Below are 16,850 nucleotides of genomic sequence, written 5' to 3' on the forward strand. Positions count from 1 at the left end.
TCATTAAGAAGTGGCTTTTTATCCGCGATGTATGCTTCTAAGTCTAAGACATTGTAGCTAGTTTCACGTATATAATCTGGATAAAATACACCCTGTTGATCTTGTACAGGTGCAAAAAGACCGAGTTCCACTAAAGTCTTGTTAACCATGGTGATACACTTTTCCTCCAAAATAATCAAAGTTTTATTAAAAATGTTGGAGTTAAACATAATATCCAATGTAGGATTTTCACTTCGAACTTTAGCCAGTATATCCTCACTCATTGATTCTTTATATTTTTCCCATAATGTTTTTGGGTTAGATGGATTACAGGAGGTTATTATGATGGCAAACAAAATTCGGATTTGTCCTGGAAGAGAAATCAAACTGGTCTCTCGCAATGAGTCATCCCAGTGTTGATCTCCTTCTAGCAACCCTAAATTCTGGCAAGCTTCTCTGAATGTCTCACATATTTCTCCGTTTAACGTTCTTAATTCTGTAAATGAGCGAGGTCCTCTAATGGTATGTAGAAGCATTCTTAAAAAATAACATTCGGCGTTGTTAGGATGGACTGTGTAGACTCGGCCCAATGCGTCACATGAATAAATATTATTCTCAGGATCAAAGTTGCCCATTTTTCTTCTACAAAAGACTTTCCTTGATGTATTCTACGTATAACATCTCGGCAATTCTGAATACAATAGTGTTCTTGCAAAAGTATCCTGCTGGCATAGTTGGAAAAATTCTGTTTCTATGACAGCAAAAAAGTAAACAAATTACATACATACAAACAAACACTCTCCTTTATATATATAGATATATATATACATAATGTATAACACTTAGCACTAGTGGACACAGACAAAAACACAGAAACACACAAAAAAAGAGACTCACTATTTTTCGAATTTTCGGTGGTCGTTGCCACCTTTATCAAGGAGGAGAGGGACAGAACTGAAGGGAATACGAGGGCTGGAGCGATGGATGGAAGGGGAAGGTGGGGAGGGAATTCCGAAGGGACGGGTTTGGAGGGGCAGCGTTAGAAGGGTGGGGAAAATGTAGAAGGTGATGGGGGTGGAAGGGGGATGAAAATATAATTAGAACAGGGTAATTAGTGCCTAATATTGATTCCTGGCCAGTTCCAGGACTCCAAAAGCCAGATGAAGGATTGCTCTAGTGTTTTCAGTTTCAAAGGAGGATCAGAGGGTGGGAGGGATGCTATGATTGATACACTATAGCATTTATCAAAGGGAGTGTTGTGTTCGGAGGCGTGTTTGGGGATAGGGAGCATGTCAATGAAGGAAGAGTTTTTGCATGAGGCTCGGTGGTTGTTGATTCTGATATTGAGGGGTGTGGTGGTTTGCCCAATATAATAGGCCGGGCACAGTTGGCACTTCAGAAGGTACACTACATTGCTAGAAGTGCAAGTAGAGGAGGGAATTGGTGGGAGAGAGTTAAAAAGCGGGTGGGAGAGGGATGGGATTTTGGTTTTGAAAATAGGGCATGTTTTACATCTGGGTTTATTGCAAGGCGTTGGAGTGGTTTTAGGACGGGTTGGGGATTTAAGGAGTGGATTTGTTGATTTGAGGAGATCGGATAGGTTGGCGGGGCGTTTGAAAGTAACTGAGGGGCATTTGGGAAAAAGGTTGGCGGTGGCATTATGATTTTTTAGGATAGGGTAGAGGTCTTTCAGGATTGATCGTATAGATTCTAAGCCCGGGAAGTATGTAGTGCAAATTGAGAGAGGGTGGGGTTCTGCGGTGGAGGAAGGTTTGGGAGTGTACGCATGTTTTCGGATTCTTTTGTTCAGGAGGGATTCGGGATAACCTCTTTTTAGGAGGGAACAGTGTAGACTTGAAAGGAAATAATCAAGGGAATCAGGTTCACTACAAATTCTGTGTCCCCTTGTGGATAGGGAGTAAGGAATGGAGCGTTTTGTGTGATATGGGTGGCAACTATTGTAGTGTAAGTATTGCTGTTTGTTTGTGGGTTTAATATGTACAGAGGTGTGAAATGTTTGGTTTCTTAATGTAACATTTACATCTAGGAAGGTGATTTGGGAGGAGGATACTGTAGAACTGAAGGAAATAGAGGACGAAGCATTGAGGTCGGAAATGAAAGCTTTCAGGGAATCGGTACCATATTGCCAGAGGAGGAAGATATCATCGATGTACCTGAGCCACAATAGAGGTTTCAGTGGTTGTTTTGACAGGAATTTCTTCTCTGCGAGACCAAGAAAGAGGTTTGCATAGGAAGGGCTGAACCTGCTACCCATGGCACAGCCCTTGATTTGTAAGAAGAATTTGTCGTTAAAGAAAAAGGAGTTGCGGGTGAGGATGAACTCGGAAAGACTAAGGAGAAAATCTGTGCTGGGTATGTGTGGCTCAGGGCGTTGGGAGAGGTAATGTTTGAGAGCGGAGAGACCTTCTGAGTGGGGAATCGATGTGTATAGGGATGTTGCATCTATGGTGGCCATAATGATCTCAGTATCTGGAGGGAGGGAGGTTGATTTTAGCCTTTCCAGGAAATGGTAAGAATCTTTGGTGTATGACGGTAGGGAATGGACTATCGGTTGGAGATAGTGGTCTACAAATGCAGAGATTCTTTCAGTTGGGGAGTGACGGGAGGATAAAATCGGACGACCGGGATTCCCAGGCTTGTGAATCTTTGGAAGGATATAGAAATGAGGGGTGCGTGGGTGGGGAGGGGAGAGGAGGTCCAGGTCTGAAGGAGATAGACCCTCATTTGGCCCGTTGGACACGAGAAATTCAATAAGTTCCTTCTGAAGTGCGGGGTTTGGGTCTTCGGGGATTTGCCGGTATGCGCACGTATCCGAGAGTTGCCTGTCAACCTCCGTTATGTAATCCGATCTATTTAAGACAACAACTGTTGAACCTTTGTCCGCGGAAGTAATGATGATATTAGGATCCTTAATTAGCCTTTTTAGTTCAGTGGATTCGGTTGGAGACAGGTTGGGTCGAGGATTTAGGGTCTTGAGGAAAGACGGGTTGGAAATTCTGGACAGGAGAAGGTTTATAAAAATTTCAATTGGATGATTTGGGGGGAGGGGATTGGGTTCTCGGGCAGAAGCCGGCTTGAATTTATGTAAGGCGTTGTGAAGGGGTCTGGAAACTTGCTGGAGTGACGGTTGGGAATCCCAAAATGCCTTCCACCGGAGATTCCGGCAGAAATGCAATACGTCCGCGAGGATTGTCACGTGGTTTACTCTGGGGGTGGGGGTAAAAGAGAGGCCCTTGTTCAAAAGGGAGGCCATATTTGGGCTAAGGGGTTTGGAAGAAAGGTTAACCACGTGGCTTGCGGCGTCCGTGTCTTCGTCTGGCGGGATGGGGGTGGTGGGTCTGGAGGGTCTGGAGCGGGGGTGTCTTTGGGGGAAAGGCCCTCGAGGGTTCGGTGGAGGCAGATTATACATAGATATATATACATATATATTTTTTTTTTTTTTTTTTTTTTTTTTTTTTTTTAAGTAATCTACCGGTTAAGGTAGGTTTTTGGACTGACACAACTACCAAACAAATATTTTATTACTCCTAACAAAACAAAAAATCAATCATCCTACTCTATATCAGGTCCCTCTTCATCTCTGAATACTTCCTTCCTCCCTTCATCCCGTCCAACAACCCTATCCTGTTCCTTCCCTTTCCTCTTTTGCCCAACATTCTACCCTCTATCACAGTCTTCAACATCCCACTGCCGGTCAACACCCCCTTCATCCACTTTTCCTGCCTCCATAGGATTGCTCCCAACAAACCCCTCTCTTCGCCCACCATACCAAGTACTTCCTCATTTGTTTTCTTCTCTGTCCATTTCACCTTCTCCATTCTTCTCCACACCCACATTTCAAAAGCCTCCAATCTACGTCTATCCTCCTGCTTCAATGACCACGTTTCCGCTCCGTACATAGCTACGCTCCATATCAAAGTTTTTACGAGTCTTTTCTTAACATCCTTACTCAAAGTCCCTGTCATCAACTCCCTCCTCCTTGTGAAAGCCTCTTTGCCTAGCGCAATTCTTCTCCTTACGTCCCTACTACTTTGACCGTGTTGGTCCAAAACACTACCGAGATACGTAAACTGTTCTACCTGCTCTAGCTTTTGCCCTCCTATTTTAATGTTAAGCTTGGCCTTTTTCTTTCTAGAAAATCGCATAACCTTTGTTTTATTAATATTGATTCTCATCCCATACCTGTCGCACTGAATTTCCAATTCACTAAGCAATGCTTGCAGCCCCTTGCCTGACTGACAAACTAAAGCTTGGTCATCAGCAAACCTAACTGATTTTACGACTTCCCCGCCCACTTTCATTCCTACCTCGAGTTCTTCCCATGCCTCTTTGATCATTTCTTCTGCGTACAGGTTGAACAGCAACGGTGATAATGGGCAACCCTGCCTTACACCCCTTCCTAACACTGCCCATCCTGACTCCCCGTTTCCCACCCTCACCTGGGCAGTCTGAGACATGTACAGATTGCGGATTAGCCTCCTTTCCCTCCAATCTATTCCTATTTTCTGCAATATACTCATTAGTTTTTCCCAATTTACTCTATCAAACGCTTTTTCGAAATCTACGAAACAGGCAAATACCTCCTGGTTGTGTTCTATATTCCTCTCGATTAATAATCTCATTACTGCAATGGCATCACGCGTACCTCTCCCCTTCCTAAACCCAAACTGATCATCCCCTAAGTAATCATTTGCCCTACTCTCTATCCTTTTGTTTATGATCCTGAGAACAACCTTAGCTGCGTGGGATATCAAACTAATTGTCCTATAGTCCTCACATGACGTGACCTTTACCTTTTTCGGAATAGGAACTAAATACATATATATATATACATATATATATACAGGTATATGTATATATATGTATATGTATATGTATATATATATATATATATATATATATATATATATATATATTTATATTTATATATTACAGGGCCCGTTCAATAGGTATCGGGACTCCTTTCATTCGGAAGAAGAAACAATAAAAGGTATTGAAAGTGCAATGTGACATCCTCGTAGGTATCAGAGGTAGAGTAAAATTTATTTTCCTCTGAACTACGTCAGAGTTTTCGTTTTTCGAAGCGAAGACTTGAAGAGTGTGTTATTGGGTTTCCTCGAGTGAATTCACTGACATATGGCTTAATAATCACTTCTAGGAATTCTCTTTGAGTTTGGCGTATCGGTCCCTGGCGTAGGATTAGTTTCTTCCCTGACTACTTGCCTGCTCATGGCCTCGCAGTGCTATTCCTTAACCACTGTAAATACCCTTTTGAGGAAACATTACAAGGTATTTGAATTGAGGTATTTTGTTTCTCACTTTCGCGAAACCAATATTCCCGTTAACAGTCCGAAACGTGACTTGATTGTGTCACGACGGGGGTTTAACCTACGCGCGCTGATTATTGGCTTGGGATTCATTACCCATTATTTACAATATGAGGTTTGGAGGATTGTATTCTTTATTGAGTAACATCATTTACATCAGCGTAACACGCTTGCCAACCATGCATTTACAAATATAAAAAACCATAAACACAGTAATCAACCCTAAGGTCGGTTTGGTAGGTGATGATAGAGTTCACCCAGTACTAAGCCCTATACGGAGTGTGAAATTCACACATCAGGGTAGGGGGGACAGTTCCTTTCCCTGTGCCGGTTATGGTTTCACAAGAAGATCTGGTACCCGAAAAATCATATAGCTTGGTTGTAGCTGCAGGTGCCAGAGATGCTTGCCCGGGAATCGAACCCAGGCCCTCCGGTCGGTAGTTTAACGATCCACCCTTGGCCTAACGCGGCCCACACATGTACATATATATATATATATATATATATAAAATATTTATAAACTCATATATGCACACGAGTATATGTATGAGTTTTTAAATGTGCATGGATATTATTTTCACCTATGCAAAAAAAAACACAGTCAAACCAAAGTCGAACCGAATTGCCCAAAAATATATAAACACTTTGGTTCAATTTTATAATGAATCGTCCAAGGGAAATACGTGTATTTCAAACTGCCGGCGTCGGTGTCTGTCTCTTTTATATGTCTTTCATTACATTGATCTAATCTAGCAACATTACATACCAACATCACGGTTGATTGCTACATTACTGTTAAAGGAGATTATTTCCCTGGATTAAATTTCGGTTAATAATGCCGTAGCCACTCCCCGGACTACAACCTTGACGTGGTGTAAGGGCTTGTGCGTTCCGATGACCCCTAGAGCTGTGCTGGCGGGAATAATAAAAATTGCTCCTGGTAGGGTCACCCATGCCAGATAGGTCGAAGGTTAGGAGCCAGACGAAAGGTAGTCCACGCAGCGTCTGTTCCTCACTGAGGCGGCTGCAATGGCGTCTGATCCCAGTGGGGCGGCCAGTAAGTGATGGTGTCACGTTAAAACACTATTGAGGAAGGCAACGGGAAACCACCTCAATTATCATTCCCAAGAAAAATATGATGGACAATAGAGATATTTTGAGTCCTGGCAACCACGGGGCTCGGCCCAATCGGCCGTGTGTCGTGCCCGGCAGCGGGGGAGGCAAGGCTTCCGCGGTCGTCATCCCACGAAACCCTTGCAAGGGAAAACCAGCAGCAGCAGGACAGGAGACGCAGGAGAAGAAGACCAAATTAGTTAGAATAGGAACGTGGAATGTTAGGACAATGATGAGGACTGGGAAATTGGAAAATGTTAATCGAGAGATGGAAAGGGGAAATATAGATATTTTAGGTCTATGCGAGGTGAGATGGAAAGATAGCGGGGATTACTGGAGTGATAAGTATAGAATAATATACAGCGGTGGGGACGAGAGCCAACGAGGGGTTGTCATAGTATTAAATGAAGAGGTAGGAAGAAGCGTAGTCAACATAGAGCAGGTAACGGATAGAATACTACTAGTGGAGATAAAAGCAGAACCGACGAACTTAGTTATTATTCAGGTATACATGCCACCGAGCAACCATAAGGAAGAAGAGGTCGATAGGATATACGATCAGTTATAGGACATGATCGCGTGTGTTCCTTCAGGGAAACATTTGATAGTGATGGGGGAATGGAATGCGACGGTAGGCGAAGGAAGAGATGGTGATGAGGTGGGGGAGTACGGTTTAGGCACGAGGAATGACCGCGGGGAGAAAGCAGTTGAGTTCTGCAGGAGACAGGGGTTAGTCATCACCAACACTTGGTTTAGACACCACAAAAGACGCAGGTATACATGGAAAATGCCAGGTGACTCAGGAAGATATCAGCTAGATTATATCCTGGTTAGACACAGGTTTAGGAACAGTGTGATAAATTCCCACAGCTTCCCGGGAGCGGATGCGGACTCAGACCACAATTTAGTTGTTATGAAATGTAGCGTCCGTTTCAAAAAGATAAGGCAGGGGCGGCGAGTTAGAAAATGGAATGTAGAAGCATTAATGGGTTGAAAAGGAAGGAATACAAACATGCGGTAGAGAAAATCATGGAGGATGGCAAAGGGCTTAGTACTATCGAAGAAAAATGGGAAATGATCAAGAAAGGGTTGTCTAAAGCCGCAAAAGACACTATTGGAACCGTTAACGCTAAAAGGACTAGGAAACCATGAAACCAGCTTCCCGGGAGCGGATACGGACTCCGACCACAATTTAGTTGTTATGAAATATAGCGTCCGTTTCAAAAAGATAAGGCAGGGGCGGCGAGTTAGAAAATGGAATGTAGAAGCATTAAATGGGTTGAAAAGGAAGGAATACAAACATGCGGTAGAGAAAATCATGGAGGATGGTAAAGGGCTTAGTACTATCGAAGAAAAATGGGAAATGATCAAGAAAGGGTTGTCTAAAGCCGCAAAAGACACTATTGGAACCGTTAACGCTAAAAGGACTAGGAAACCATGGATCACGGATGAGATGATTACAAAGATGGATGAGCGGCGAAAATGGAAGAATATAAAAACAGAATTAGGCAAAATGAAGTATAAAGAATTGAACAATACATTGAGGCGGGCAACAAATAAAGCAAAAGAAGCATGGTGGAAGACGCAGTGCGAGGATATGGAAAGTCTGCAGAGAAAAGGTGAAATCGGTGCGCTGTACAGCAAAGTTAAATCGTTATCGGGAAGTAAGAAAGGAAGAGCTATGCTAACAGTTAGAGATAAGGCGGGTAAGGTAATAGTTGACGCAGGAAAGATCCAAGAGAGATGGAAGGAGTACTTATATAGAAGAACTGTATAGTAAAGAACTCAGACCAACAAAGTTAGACATTGAAAAAGAAAATGACGTAGAATAAGACAGCTTAGGTCCAGGCATACTAGACAATGAGATAGAAAGGGCATTAAGGGAGATGAAACTAAATAAGGCCGTGGGGGTAGATAGCATTCCCGTGGAACTTTTAAAATGCTTAGGAAAATGTGGGAGGAAGAGGCTATATTGGCTGATCCGTAGTATTTGTGAGAAGGGAATCTGGCCGGAAGACTTTGTGAGAGCAGTTTTAGTTCCGATTCCGAAAAAGGTAAAGGCCACGCCATGTGAGGACTATAGGACAATTAGTTTGATATCCCACGCAGCTAAAGTAGTTCTCAGGATCATAAACAAAAGGATAGAGAGTAGGGCAAATGATTACTTAGGGGATGATCAGTTTGGGTTTAGGAAGGGGAGAGGTACGCGTGATGCCATTGCAGTAATGAGATTATTAATCGAGAGGAATATAGAACACAACCAGGAGGTATTTGCCTGTTTCGTAGATTTCGAAAAAGCGTTTGATAGAGTGAATTGGGAAAAACTAATGAGTATATTGCAGAAAATAGGAATAGATTGGAGGGAAAAGAGGCTAATCCGCAACCTGTACATGTCTCAGACTGCTCAGGTGCGGGTGGGAAACGGGGAGTCCGGATGGGCAGTGTTAGGAAGGGGTGTAAGGCAGGGTTGCCCATTATCACCATTGCTGTTCAACCTGTATGCAGAGGAAATGATCAAAGAGGCATGGGAAGAACTCGAGGTAGTAATGAAAGTGGGCGGGAAATTCGTAAAATCAGTTAGGTTTGCTGATGACCAAGCTTTAGTTTGTCAGTCAGCCAAGGGGCTGCAAGCATTGCTGAGTGAATTGAAAATTCAGTGCGACAGGTATGGGATGAGAATCATTATTAATAAAACAAAGGGTTTGCGATTTTCTAGAAAGAAAAAGGCTAAGCTTAACATTAAAATAGGAGGGCAAAAACTAGAGCAGGTAGAACAGTTTACGTATCTCGGTAGTGTTTTGGAACAACACGGTCAAAGTAGTAGGGACGTAAGGAGAAGAATTGCGCTAGGCAAAGAGGCTTTCATGAGGAGGAGGGAGTTGATGACAGGGACGTTGAGTAAGGATATTAGGAAAAGACTCGTAAAAAACTTTGATATGGAGCGTAGCTATGTACGGCGCGGAAACGTGGTCATTGAAGCAGGAGGATAGACGTAGATTGGAGGCTTTTGAAATGTGGGTGTGGAGAAGAATGGAGAAGGTGAAATGGACAGAGAAGAAAACAAATGAGGAAGTACTTGGTATGGTGGGCGAAGAGAGGGGTTTGTTGGGAGCAATCCTCTGGAGGCAGGAAAAGTGGATGAAGGGGGTGTTGAACGGCAGTGGGATGTTGAAGACTGTGATAGAGGGTAGAATGTTGGGCAAAAGAGGAAAGGGAAGGAACAGGATAGGGATGTTGGACGGGATGAAGGGAAGAAGAAAGTACTCAGAGATGAAGAGGGAGCTGATATAGAGTAGGACGATGGATTTTGTGTTTTGTTAGGAGTAATAAAATATTTGTTTGGTAGTTGTGCCCATCCAAAAACGTACCTTAAACGGTAGATTACCTTAAAAAAAATGCCGTAGCGTTTCGCCTATTTAGTAATTGTCTCCAGGCAAGGTAGTACACGTCCTCAATAATGTGGTACAAATATGTAATTACATTACGTATTTACGTAATTACGTAAATGACCAATGACGTATTTTTTAGCATATTATCTGTCTGTTCAAAACTGAGTGGAGATAGAATTAAGAAAAGATGAAAAAAAGATTTGTGAAGACTTTAAATATGGAGCGCGATACTTCATGAACGTGAGACCTCATCTTTAAGGCAAGTGGATGAGCGTAGATTGGAGACTTTTGTGATGTGGGTATATAAGAGAATGGAGAAAAATAAGTTAGACAGAGCAGATGATTAACGCCGAGGTTTTAAACACGGCGGGTGAAAAGGAAGTTACCGCGGGTAATCTGAAAAAGTCAGAGGAAGTAGATAGAGGAAATTTGGGAAGGCAGGAGGGTGTTAAAGACCGTGATAGATGAAAGAATTTTGAATGAGCGGGGTGGAAGAAGGAGGGACAAAGGCAGGTGAGGGTAACCAAGAAGTGAAGAAGGAATTGATGTAGAGCGAACAAAAGGAAATTATCTGCTGATTCGTTGAAGATATTTACTTCACATCTTAATTTTTTTGACTGAATATCTTCAATTCAGTGTAAAAAATACAGAAAATATAGTGCAAGATGCGTAATTACTTATGATCACGTAATATAATCTTGGGACGATCCAAAAATAATCTACAACAACTTGGATGATTGAAATGTTGGCAATGACATTTTCATAGAGATTATTAAGCACTTTATTACGATAAATGTCTGCAATTAGTTGAATAGCAATTAGATATTCTGGCCGCTTATCTTCCCTCAGCCGAATGAAACTGATAAAATTATGTTCCGTCCTTATTAAGGGATATACCAAAAAAGAATCGCAAAGCCTAAAATCTTCTTAGGGTTGGAGACAAAGTTTAATTGATTTTGTCGGACATAAATAGCAAAGAAATGAAATGGCGTAAGAAAGGATTGATGATATTCATACATTTCTATTCTTAACTCCTTAGGTATCCGTTTCCTCAGTCCTATAATCTTATCTGCTCTGTGTACATTTTTGGTAAATGATACAATTTGCGGGCCTTTAGAAAGGGAACGATTAAATTTTTAAACCTCAATTTGCGTAAGTAAAATATTGAAATAGCCTGTTTCAACTTCGTCCGCGGAGAGCTCAGGTAGCAGGGTGATTAATGCTTTAAAATATGTGGTTTTCATATGTAGGTCTTCCCACTCCTTCCGTGAGGAGATTGATGTTCAGAAATTGCGTTAGAATGGAAACTATTTCGCACTCTCTCTTTCACGATAATAACTTATGCAAAGAGTCGGAGTTCAAGCCAGGGTATTCACCCCCTTCACGAAATAAAAGGTGAATGTAGGGCAGGAGAATGAGAGTTGAGTGATGGCGACCGAGTTAGCATGGGTATGGTAAGCCACTGCGCGCATCGCGTCTTCGAATCAATGGCGAAGATAAAAAATCGCAATTATTTAAAGCAGAAAAGTTGATCATGAAGTGTCCGATTTATAAACCCATAATGGTTAAAATAAAGGCTTACTAATGCGTATTCGTTAAAATAATGGAATTTATCGGCGTTGCTCAAGGTAAGAAATATTATATTCTACATCTACATCTACAGAATACCCCTCAAGCCGCCGCAAGGGCGTGTGGCGGGGGGTGTTAGGTCACCAACCGTAAAAAGTAACAATACCACATGCTAAACAACAACATGGAAAATTACACCCACAGCAGCGCACACACTCATGCAAAAATCCCTTCATCCAACTCTCATGAAAACACATATACCGCAAACCAACAAAAAACTGCACCCCAGGATGCAGCACGAAAGCCATCTAACAAACACGCAAGCCAGGACACAACAAGCAAGAATGTGAAACACCACTACCACATGAACATGCACCACAAAACACTCTACCCCCCGAGAAGACTGTAAAAGGAAAGGAATGCGACCCAACGTTGTGGGTAGCAGGAATTTCCCCCCGCGGAGAGGGACGAGGGATTGAAAGGGAGACTTAAAAACAGATGAACAGAACACTAATGAGGTCATTCGGAAAGAATGAAAGAATCTTATTACTTTATTTCAAGTAAGATATGTATTATTGAACATTTATATGAATGGAACTCATAGGTTTTATTTTTGGACGCTGGTCTGTTGAAGACTTATGTGGAGAGGGGAGCGTTGAGCAGGCAAGGCATGGAGAGGAAGAGAATAGACAGAGCGGGATGAAGAGACAGATATATGCGGAAATGAAGATGGATTTAGTCTAATGCAGAATATAGCATTACGTTAGGTCGGACTTGAAAATGTATTGGTGGTTAGTCAGTATTTCATGCCAAAACCTACCTTCAATGGTGGATTAAGTTTAAAAAAATAATGTATAATACTTTAAATTAAACACGTCGCCTGAAATGTACTCGGATTGGGTAATTTATCTTTATTTTTTAATAAGTTCATGTATTTTCGAAGTGATTGATAACTTGTTTCGGCTTATAGAGTCTGGTAAAATTTTTGAATGGCAATTTTGCATTTTCCTAGAAAGACATTAGAAAATTCTGATTTTAAAATTTAAATAATTGTATTTTTTGTGTTGCTCCTTTGGCTATTATTTAAAGTACGTTTCATGCTTGCGATTATGACCTTTAATAAAGTTATATTCAGGGACGATTCGAGTGTCTTACTCTGTAAACACCGGATTTCGACTCAAATTTCGTACCGCGAGCCAATTTCTTCTGCAGCTAGTCTTTCACTTTGTCCAAGCGCTACTTCATCCGACAAAGGAGCATTAATAACAAATCCTATTGGATGGCTCCTCTCATACTCTTCCAATTTATTTCAAATTAAGGTATGTCTTCTTCTTCTTCTTGTGCTATTTCTGTTGGAGATTTGAAATTATCATGGCAAAGTAGTCTTTGTTTGTTCCTCATCTAAAAAATTTGAGCTAACCACTTGCGTATATTTTACATCCAGGAAATTATTTCTCCACCTCTGCACCTTTTTCCTTCTGTTTTTCATTGAATCATATTCCAAGGAAAGACGTACTTTACGCCTCTTAAATTGCGACCGAAATAATGAAGCTTCCTGATTAGAAAACACATAACTGTTTGGTAAATTGTTTTCCATATCTATGGATTTCAGAGCTGGAGTTAATCCGCACATACGAGAGGTTTGTTCACGTACAATGCCCCGAGGAAATGCGCGAGTATTATTTTTTCCAACACCGATTTCCAAAATAATGCTTATTTGACCAATGCTATCTTTTTTTAAATAAGAATGTCATAAAGATCTCATTTAAATTATATGATATTGAAATTAAAAAATAAGAAAGTTTCCTCCTCCCTGGCATTTCCGTAACCGTGTAGTCATCTCTAATCACTCTTTTTTTCAAAGTTATTACTTAATATTTCAAGTATGAACTTCTGGTGACTTAAGCTTTTCTACTCCCTTTTCTGTGAAGGCTTATTTTACTAACGCAATTCTCATTTTGTCAACTGTTTCACCTTCACTAATCTACGTCTTCGGACTTAAAACTTCAATATTGCCTGACAAAACATCAGTGTTCAAATTTGCTGTAAAATAGGTTTGTAATGTTATTAATTTTGTATCCTCACAAATATCATTAATATCTTGCTTCTTATAGTAATCCTGCGATGCCCTTAGCAACGTCTACAATTCCTTGGCTACCTGGATAACTTCAGTTCATCATGCACAAAACTTATCGGCTTCATACGTACCATCATCCATACACTTAAATCTTCTCTGCCTCGCTTGTCATGTCTTCGGCTTTAACATAAGTGACGAAGTTTGGGAAAAAACGGGATTTTATTTGCTGTTTTTAAAGCTAATATAACTTCCTCTTTTATTTCGTGGTAGTGATTACGAACAACTCGAATATTCTTCCTGTCTTATCCTATTTTTCTGCGAATATTACTTTCACGAGCTTAATCCACTTTTTACGAGATGAAGGGAATTGTTGACGGGTAAAATAATTAGGGATGGAAAAAAAGATCAGTAAATACTTAACTATCCAGCGTAGCACTTTATTCACGTGAAATATGAACGATGAAAAGAGTACGAGCGTAGGCTGGAGGCTTTTCAGATGTCGCAGTGGCAGAGAATGGACAAAATATGTTGGATAGAGAGGAAGAAAAACAATGGGGATTTAAATAGGATGGGCGAAAGAGGAAGCTAGCTGCTGGGGATGCGAGATTAAGGCGTAAAAAATGGACGTAGGTAGGTGTGAGGTGGTGGGATGTTAAAGATCAAGATAGGAGAACGCCGGAAAAAGGAGAAGAGCAAGGAAGAGAAAGAGCTTTTTAGATAGCATGATGGCAGGAAGAAAATAAGGACATCATGTTGGACAAACAACAATACGTTCACGTGATGCGTACAAATGAATAGTGGTTAGAAACCGTCCAAAGCCTACCTCTAACGTGCAGAATACCTTGAATAAACCTAAACTATTCAGAACTCCTTATAGATAACTACAAAACCAAGCAAGGTTCTCCTAGATTATTCACTTCCTCATTAAAGTTACGCTATAGCCTTAAAAAATCTCTTCTTTTAGTTTTTCGCGCACATAATCAGAGATTCCAATTAGTGCCAATACTTTGATCGCTTTCGTCTTACGTAGAGCTTAATCTGCTATCTCTAGTAATCTTGCACCGTAGCTCTCCTAATTACAGCTCTTATTCTTTGTGTATATCTAGGCTTATTGAGTTAATATAGCTAATTCAAAAAGAAAGAAAACGCGCCTGTTCCACTTAATTAACTTCAAAAGCGATACAGCGCATCGTCGTCCTTAATATTAAATACTTCTACCATATTGTGAGCCAGTGACTTTATAGACATGATAATGTTACTTTTAGAGCAGTTAACTCAATTTTAATTTGATAGTCCTGGATTAAATGGGTTCTGGCTTGGCTACGTAGAGCCTAAGGATATAAATTCTCTTTTAATTAACTTAATCAATTTCAAATAAAAATTGATTTGTCAGAAATAAAAGTAACAGTTTCATCTCTAAAATTACCGATAACATTACCAATTAACATGATTGAAAGTATGCAAGAAGGTATGTACCTGCTATGTACGTGTGTACGTATATATATGCCTGTATATATATACACATATATTTATACATATAATATTGTTAATGGTATTAAACTGTGTAAGGTAGGTCTGGATGGATTAGGCTCAACGGCAATTCTTAAAGTATGGTTTTAGGAAATTTTATGTTAAGAATGTTGTTTTCTAAGCCAACAAAGTTTTTTCTTTTTCCCTCTCTTTTTATTTTCCTTTCATTATTAACGTCTTTAAACTAGTTCATGAATACGATCATGTAATGAGATCGATGGCATATTACGAAGCTTGATTCTCCGTTGGTAAGGATTTGGGAAAAATTGAACGAGCGAAGTAAATCATTTCTTATGAAATAAAGTACCTCATTATATTTTATTAATATATACCAAAAGTAAGTCCTAAAAATAATTAATTTTATCTTTTTTATCGCAAAAATTCGAATTGATTACTTGCTAATAATCAACAGATTGCTTTAACTTTCGACGTAGATACGATAAACAACTGTTTGAGACGAAGGGCAATTTTACTTTCACGACGAGAAACTCGAAGTTATTGAGACTTTGAAAACTAATATCTTCCTAGGGTATGTACATTATTTAATAAAAAAATTCTTTATTAACTCTCAGAATATTAGTTTTGGAAAAATTTAATATCCTTTCATTTTTCAGATAATGTTTTACTGAAGTTCTTTCACTGTCGTCGATAAGAGTCCATGGTAAAAAATTCTTTGTGTGAAAGAATCACGATCAATTTATGTTTTTCTACAAGATAAATGTTTCCCGAAATAGAAGGCGCTGAGTGCACCTGGGTTTAATGCCGAGAGTGGTGTTCTGCACCTGGGATGTGACGTAGTCTATTGACGTCAGGTCTGTTGTGGGGAATGTAGGGAGCAAGGAGCAGGGGGTAAATGCTGGCGACAGAAGGCCTTTTTAAACCGTGGAAAAAACTTGGTCTAATTGATTCAACGTTTATGTGGCGGAAATGGTAAAAAATCCATGAGAAAACTAGGAATAGGAATCATACAATCAGTTAGGTTTACTGATAAACGCACTTAAGTTTACCAAGGGGTTGCAAGCACATCTGAGCGCATTGCAAAGTCAGTGCGATTGATATGGGATGAGAATTTATGTAAACAATACGTCCGTCGGATGGGACTTAGGGGCCTTTCGTTAAGAGTAGGCTTATTTCGACGCCAGTTTGCTATCTACCCTTCCTTTATTCCATAAAACATCCTATTCCTACCAGTTTATCCACCTCCCATCCCTTCAGACGCATTTGACTTCTGCCGTCGGTCGCCTCAAACAATAACTTGTACTAAAATAGACATATTTATCCTTCACGACGTTTTTTTTATGGGCAGGTAAATTAAAAAGAATGCAAAATTTGTTTTTTAAGGGGTTTTTACCTATTTTTACTATATCTTTAAATTCTACCCTATCCATGCTTAGTGCTTCTTTCGTCTCTATCACAGTCATGCATTGTTTCAGACATGTTATTCAGTTTCTTAGGGTTTTAGCATTCCTAATTTTGAGGATCTCTGCCATATCACATCCAATCATCACTTTGTTATTCTGCTCCTCCCTCTCAAGCCACTTACTCTCCTATAGAGAGAGACTCATGATTGACTGTATCTTTTCCACTAACCACGAACACCTATCATACGAGCAACCTGTATCGTAGTAGTAGTAGTAGTTTTTAGGGGAGGCGACCGACGGCTAAGGTCATTTGCGCCATAGGGGATGGACAGGAAAGGATGAATGGTGGAGAGAAACCCGGCGTCGACATTAGCCTACTCTTTACGAAAGGCGCCAAGGGGTCCGCAGCTTAACGTCCCATCCGACGGACGCCGTACTCACTCAAAGTGCCCTCCACAAAGCATCTCAAGTAGGGACCGAGATA

This window comes from Hetaerina americana, unplaced genomic scaffold (genome assembly GCF_022747635.1).
Source record: "Hetaerina americana unplaced genomic scaffold, ioHetAmer1.1.p SCAF_6, whole genome shotgun sequence".
NCBI lineage: Eukaryota > Metazoa > Arthropoda > Insecta > Odonata > Calopterygidae > Hetaerina > Hetaerina americana.